Source organism: Glycine soja, chromosome 12 (genome assembly GCF_004193775.1).
Source record: "Glycine soja cultivar W05 chromosome 12, ASM419377v2, whole genome shotgun sequence".
Lineage (NCBI taxonomy): Eukaryota > Viridiplantae > Streptophyta > Magnoliopsida > Fabales > Fabaceae > Glycine > Glycine soja.
Genome location: NC_041013.1, coordinates 32665831 through 32673643, shown reverse-complemented (window position 1 = coordinate 32673643; position 7813 = coordinate 32665831). Strand labels below are relative to the sequence as shown.

At 39.8% G+C, this 7813-nt stretch overlaps 1 non-coding gene across 1 annotated transcript; it reads right to left on the bottom strand.

Annotated features, from left to right (window-relative positions):
- Positions 1 to 1618: 1618 nt before the first annotated feature.
- LOC114380602 lies at positions 1619 to 1725 on the bottom strand. The gene has a single exon (XR_003659778.1). It is a non-coding gene; the product is annotated as a small nucleolar RNA R71 (small nucleolar RNA).
- Between the last annotated feature and the right edge of the window lie 6088 nt (positions 1726 to 7813).

The window sequence follows — 7813 nt, the reverse complement described above, 5'->3', positions numbered from 1 at the left end:
CAAGAATCAAGAGAAGACTCAATCAAGAAAAGTACTAAAATTTTTTTTCAAAACATTGTGTAGCACAAGAATTTTTCAAAAAATCTTTTACCAAAGAGTTTTACTCTCTGGTAATCGATTACCAGTAGCTAGCATTGTTTTCAAAACTGATTTACAAAGCTGTAATTGATTACCATGAGCATGTAATCAATTACCAATGTTTTAAAACGTTAGATTTCAAATTTCAAGAGTCACAACTAGTGATAAAACATTTTCAAATCATTTTAAACTTGTGTAATTGATGTGCCATCATTTTCTTCTATTTTCTAAACCCTTTTTGCACCATTTTAATTATTGATTGGTCTTAATTGTCAATTAATTAGGCAGTTTTATTATTTGGGCTCATTTAGCTAATTTGATGTTTTTAATCTAATTTCAGGAATTAATGAAACATTGGGCTTAATCCGGATTTTGGTTGTGGACTTGAAGAGGGCAAATAAAGCAGCGCTTACCTTAGTTAATTTCTAATTAGGAAATTTCGCAATTTTATTTTATGTTGTTCAGTGTTTATTTCGTTTTGGGCCAGAGTATTGAAATAGGGCCCAGTGACTTTGAGTGACTCTTTTTAAATAGCTGCCTTGGGATTCGTGCAGGGCATTCTATTCTGTTATGCTATTCATCATTCAGAGCTTTGTTTTAGGGTTTTCGTTTTTCTGTTTTGACGTTTCTGAGTTCGTAATGCAATTTTACGTTTTCTGCCGGCTGAGGTCTCCATCGTCCAAAAAAAGCGATTCTGTCAAAAGTTTTTTATTTTTCAAGTTTTATTCACTTATTTTTCTTAACCTACCATTTTTAGCTTTCATAGTTAGACTTTGAATTTTTGTCTGAAATTTTTTGTGCTATCTTCTCATCATTTTATAGGGTTGCTCACAAAATTTCAAGTCATTTGGATATCATTTGAGGGTAGCTGTAGTTCAAACCTACACCTTTATTTACATGACAAGGCAACTAGTTGTGTGCATGCTGAATGTAGTGTATGACTAGAGGCAATCCATCTGACTTACAACCCTTTGATCCTGAGATAGATAGGACATTTCATAGATTAGTTAGGCATCATTTTATACCTTTTGATCATTCTGAGCATTCCATAACTGGTGAATCTGTGCATTCTGTTATTGGTGATTTTGAACATCCTGATCTTGAGCATTATAATTTTGAGCATTCTGATTCTGAGCATTCTGATTTTGCACATTCTGAGAACATGGCACAACCTCCACCTCGTGAGAGGACTCTAAGGGAAATGGCTGCACCTGATTTCACCTACGAAAGCTTGTGCATCCAATACCCTGATGAGGATGCCCCATATGTTCTTAAGACTGGACTGATTCATTTGCTTCCAAAGTTTCATGGCCTTGCAGGTGAAGACCCGCACAAACATTTGAAAGAATTTCACATTGTCTGCTCCACCATGAAACCCCCAGATGTCCAAGAGGATCACATATTTCTGAAGGCTTTTCCTCATTCATTAGAGGGAGTGGCAAAGGACTGGTTGTATTACCTTGCTCCAAGGTCCATCACGAGCTGGGATGACCTTAAGAAAGTATTCTTAGAAAAATTTTTCCCTGCTTCCAGGACCACAGCCATCAGGAAGGATATCTCAGGTATTAGAAAACTCAGTGGAGAGAGCCTGTATGAGTACTGGGAGAGATTTAAGAAACTATGTGCCAGTTGCCCCCACCATCAGATTTCAGAACAGCTTCTTCTCCAATATTTTTATGAAGGACTCAGTAATATGGAGAGAAGTATGATAGATGCTGCCAGTGGTGGAGCCCTTGGAGACATGACTCCTGCTGAAGCCAGAAATTTAATTGAGAAGATGGCCTCCAACTCCCAGCAGTTTAGCGCCAGAAATGATGCCATAGTCATTAGAGGAGTGCATGAGGTAGCTACAAACCCATCTGCATCATCTGAAACTAAGAAGCTTGAAGGCAAACTGGATGCGTTGGTCAACTTGGTAACCCAGCTGGCCTTGAATCAGAAATTTGTACCTGTCGCAAGGGTTTGTGGTTTGTGCTCCTCTGCTGACCACCATACAGACCTTTGCCCTTCCATGCAGCAACCTGGAGCAATTGAGCAGTCTGAAGCTTATGCTGCAAATATTTACAATAGACCTCCTCAACCTCAGCAGCAAAATCAACCACAACAGAACAATTATGACCTTTCTAGCAACAGATACAACCCTGGATGGAGGAATCACCCTAACCTCAGATGGTCCAGCCCTCAGCAACAACAGCAGCCTGCTCCTTCCTTCCAAAATGCTACTGGCCCAAGCAGACCATACATTCCTCCACCAATCCAACAACAGCAACAACCCCAGAAACAACCAACAGTTGAGGCCCCTCCACAACCTTCCCTCGAAGAACTTGTGAGGAAAATGACTATGCAGAACATGCAGTTTCAGCAAGAGACCAGAGCCTCCATTCAGAGCTTAACCAATCAGATGGGACAATTAGCTACCCAATTGAATCAACAACAGTCCCAGAATTCTGACAAGCTGCCTTCTCAAGCTGTCCAAAATCCCAAAAATATCAGTGCCATTTCATTGAGGTCGGGAAAGCAATGTCAAGGACCTCAACCCGTAGCACCTTCCTCATCTGCAAATGAACCTGCCAAACTTCACTCTATTCCAGAAAAAGGTGATGACAAAAATTTACCTAACAATTTCTATGCAGGTGAATCTTCTTCCACAGGTAATTCTGATTTGCAGAAGCAGCACATTCCCCCTCTTCCATTCCCTCCAAGAGCAGTTTCCAACAAAAAAATGGAAGAGGCAGAGAAAGAGATCTTGGAAACGTTTAGAAAGGTAGAGGTAAACATACCTCTGTTGGATGCAATAAAGCAAATTCCAAGATATGCCAAATTCTTGAAGGAGCTGTGCACTAATAAGCGGAAGCTTAAAGGAAGTGAACGGATTAGCATGGGCAGAAATGTCTCCGCATTGATTGGTAAATCTGTTCCTCAAATTCCTGAAAAATGCAAAGATCCAGGTACATTCAGCATACCTTGTATCATAGGGAATAGTAAGTTTGACAATGCCATGCTAGATTTAGGAGCTTCTGTTAGTGTTATGCCTCTGTCTATTTTTAATTCTCTATCTCTAGGTCCCTTGCAGTCAACTGATGTGGTAATTCATTTAGCTAACAGAAGTGTTGCCTATCCTGTTGGTTTCATAGAAGATGTCTTAGTTAGAGTTGGTGAACTGATTTTCCCTGTTGATTTTTATATCTTGAATATGGAAGATGGATTTTCTCAAGGATCAGTTCCCATCATTTTAGGCAGACCCTTTATGAAAACTGCTAGAACTAAGATAGATGTTTATGCAGGCACACTGTCCATGGAGTTTGGTGATATAACTGTTCATTTTAATATTTTGGATGCTATGAAATACCCATCTGAAGATCTTTCTGTATTTCGTGCTGAAATAATTGACCATGTTGTTGATGAATACATGACTGATCTTTATTCTAATCTGCATGCCTCTCACTCTTCATGCATTGAGTCTGAAATTGTACTTGATCATATGTCTGAATTTGATGCTGAGAGTGAATCTGAGAGTGATATTGATTGCATGCCTGGTGGTGGTGTTTTACCTCTTGAGATTGATTTTATAGAGTCAGATAGGACTAACCATGTTTCAGGAAGTACACATACCTCTGACTTTCTTTATGAGGTAAAGGCTGAGAAACCATCTCCTTCTACCACTGTCCAGCCGACCACACCAGAATTGAAGCCTTTGCCATCAAATTTAAAATACGCTTACTTGGATGATAGCAAGAGTTTTCCAGTGATTATATCTGCCTCCCTTGCTGATGAGCAAGAGGAGAAGTTGTTGTCAGTTCTCAAGAAGCATAAGAAGGCTATAGGCTGGACCCTGGCGGACATTCCTGGTATTAGCCCATCCACATGTATGCATCGAATAAATTTAGAAGATGGAGCTAAACCAATAAGACAGCCACAGAGAAGACTCAACCCGGTGATTCTTGATGTAGTGAAGAAGGAGATAACCAAGCTTTTGCAAGCTGGAATCATTTATCCTATCTCCGACAGCCAATGGGTGAGTCTCGTCCAGGTAGTCCCGAAAAAGACTGGCCTCACAGTGATCAGAAATGAGAAGGAGGAGCTGATTCCTACTCGGGTGCAGAACAGTTGGAGAGTCTGCATTGACTATAGGAGGCTGAACCAGGTTACCAAAAAGGACCATTTTCCCCTGCCATTCATTGACCAGATGCTTGAATGCCTGGCAGGTAAATCCCACTACTGTTTCCTTGATGGTTTTTCTGGTTATATGCAAATTACTATTGCTCCTGAGGATCAGGAAAAGACCACATTCACCTGCCCCTTCGGCACTTTTGCTTATAGGTGGATGCCTTTCGGCCTGTGCAATGCCCCTGGTACCTTCCAGCGGTGCATGATTAGTATTTTCAGTGATTTTTTAGAAAATTGCATAGAGGTGTTTATGGATGATTTCACTGTATATGGATCCTCTTTTGATGGTTGTTTGAATAGTTTGGAAAAAGTTTTGAATAGATGCATTGAAACTAACCTTGTTCTAAATTTTGAAAAATGTCATTTTATGGTTGAGCAAGGTATAGTTTTAGGCCACATTATTTCCAATAAGGGCATTGAAGTAGATCCTGCAAAAATTTTTGTTATTTCACAATTGCCTTACCCCTCTTGTGTGCGAGAGGTGCGATCTTTTCTTGGTCATGCAGGATTCTACAGGCGCTTTATAAGGGATTTTAGCAAAGTAGCCCTTCCACTGTCCAACTTGTTGCAAAAGGAGGTGGAGTTTGACTTTAATGACAGATGCAAAGAGGCTTTTGATTGCCTCAAAAGAGCGTTGACTACCACCCCCATCATCTAGGCACCCGATTGGACAGCCCCTTTTGAGCTTATGTGTGATGCATCAAATTATGCATTGGGGGCTGTCCTTGCTCAGAAAATTGATAAATTGCCCAGGGTGATATATTATGCTTCTAGGACTTTAGATGCTGCCCAAGCAAATTATACTACTACTGAGAAAGAGCTTCTAGCCATAGTTTTTGCTCTTGAAAAATTTCAATCTTATTTGCTTGGTACTCGCATTATTGTTTATACTGACCATGCAGCTCTAAAGTACTTGTTGAAGAAGGCTGATTCTAAGCCTAGGTTGATCCGATGGATGCTCTGGCTCCAAGAGTTTGACTTGGAGATCCGTGATAGGAGCGGAGCACAAAATCTAGTTGCTGATCATTTGAGCCGGATCGAACGTGTCTCTGATGCAGATTCACCTATTCGGGATGATTTCCCGGATGATCATTTGTATATATTGTATAGTATTTCTGACTCTCTTTCTACTCCCTGGTTTGCTAACATTGTCAATTATTTAGTTGCCTCTGTTTTTCCTCCCTTAGCATCCAAGGCCCAAAAAGATAAGATTAAAAGTGATGCTAAGCATTTTATTTGGGATGACCCCTACTTGTGGAAATTGTGCAGTGATCAGGTCATTAGACGGTGCATTCCAGATCATGAGACTGACTCAGTCCTGCAGTTCTGTCATTCTTCCGCACCGGGAGGTCATCTGGGTGTTCAAAGGACAGCTCGCAAAGTGCTTGATTGTGGTTTTTATTGGCCCACCATCTTTAAAGATGCGTGGAAGATCTGCAGCACTTGTGAGCAGTGTCAGAGAGCAGGAAATACACTTACATGGCGACAACAAATGCCTCAGCAACCTATGCTATTCTGTGAGGTGTTTGATGTCTGGGGTATAGATTTCATGGGTCCTTTTCCTGTCTTTTTTGGTTATGTTTATATTCTCCTTGCAGTTGATTATGTTTCAAAATGGGTGGAAGCCAAGCCCACTAGAACTAATGATGCTAAAGTTGTCGCAGACTTTGTCAGGTCTAATCTGTTTTGCAGGTTTGGAGTACCTAAAGAAATTGTTAGTGATCAAGGAACCCATTTTTGCAACAGGACAATGCATGCCCTGCTTAAAAAGTACGGGGTGGTACACAGGGTATCCACACCATACCACCCCCAGACTAATGGACAGGCAGAAATTTCTAACAGGGAAATCAAGAGAATTCTAGAGAAGATTGTGCAGCCAAGCAGGAAAGATTGGAGTACCAGGCTTGATGATGCTCTCTGGGCACATCGGACTGCCTACAAAGCACCCATAGGAATGTCTCCTTATCGGGTTGTCTTTGGAAAGGCATGTCATCTTCCAGTGGAAATTGAGCACAAAGCATACTGGGCAGTGAAGACTTGCAACTTCTCTATGGATCAAGCTGGCGAGGAAAGGAAGTTGCAACTGAGTGAGTTAGATGAAATCCGCCTAGAAGCCTACGAGAATGCCAAGTTCTACAAAGAAAAGACCAAGAAGTTCCATGATAGCATGATAGTTAAAAAAGACTTCGTGGTTGGGCAAAAAGTGTTATTGTATAATTCTAGACTTGGACTCATGAGGGGTAAGTTGAGGTCTAAGTGGATTGGTCCTTTTGTTGTTACTAATGTTTTTCCTTATGGTACAGTTGAGATCAAAAGCGACTCCACAAACAAGAGCTTCAAGGTCAATGGACATCGACTTAAGCCATTCCTCACGAACCCTTCTTTAGTGGACGTAGTGGTGGAAGAGACTTCCTTACTCCACCCTACTCTTCCTCCACCATGACTTAGGGAGTTTTTCTTTTCCTATCTCCTTCTTTGCTTTTATTACACTTGTCCGATTCTCTTTGATGATTTAATTTTTTTTTTAATCTTTTAATTGTGCTACATTGAGGACAATGTGTTGTTTAAGTATGGGGGGGGGGAGTGTTCTTTGGTTTTGCTAGTTTTGTTGGTTTTGTTAATTTGTTAGTTGTGTTAATTTGTTAATGTTGTTAGTTTCGTCGGATTTTCAGTTTAATATTTTGGGTCAATTTCGTGTGCACGTACGACTTTGCATGTTTTTCTTTGAATTATAGGATATGTTCAAGAAATGGGTAATTGTTTTGAAAATAAAAGTTCTTGACATTTTGTGACTTGAAATCCTTGATTCTTCTCTACATGTCATGATAGTTTTGAAAGCTCAATTTGAAAGTGATGATTTTACCTTTGTGAGAATTTGAGCCATCCATCATTATAATCATTTGGTGTGTTTTGCCCCATTGATTGCTTGCACAATAGCCTTGGCTTGATTCTTGTTGATGCGTCCTAATTCACATGCATGTTTGGAAATGATTAAGGCAATTTTGTTCTTATAAGCTTCTAGCCAAATGGACTTACCTTGAATTAATTCCTTTGATAGCCCTTTTGAGCCTTGTTTCCCTTTCCTTGTTTTGAAGCTCACTACAAGCCTTAAGTGAAAAACCATGATATTACCATATCCTTAAGGAATTTTGGAGCTTTGGAATTGTTTTGGGAATAAGTGTGGGGGGTTTTTGTTTCATTGGACAACTTGTTTTGTTGGCTATGTTTCATGATGTATTTTGGGCCATACTTGATGTACATTGTATATTGGTTAAATGTTGGACATGCTGAATGAAATGTTGTTTCTCAAAGGCTAAAGAAAAAAAAATTCGAAAAAAAAAAGAAAAAGAAAAGCAATAAAGTTGAGTGAATAAGATCTTAAATGGCATAAGAATGATGAAACTCTTGGTTCTACTCTTCATGTTTAATTTTTTATCTTTACTTCTTTTTATTTTTCATAATATGCACTTATTCCCCTTTGCTCCTCTATTCCTTTGGGATTTAGCCACTTATTCCATATTTCTCCATACCTTGTCCTTGGCCCCATTACAACCTTAAAAGACCTTTT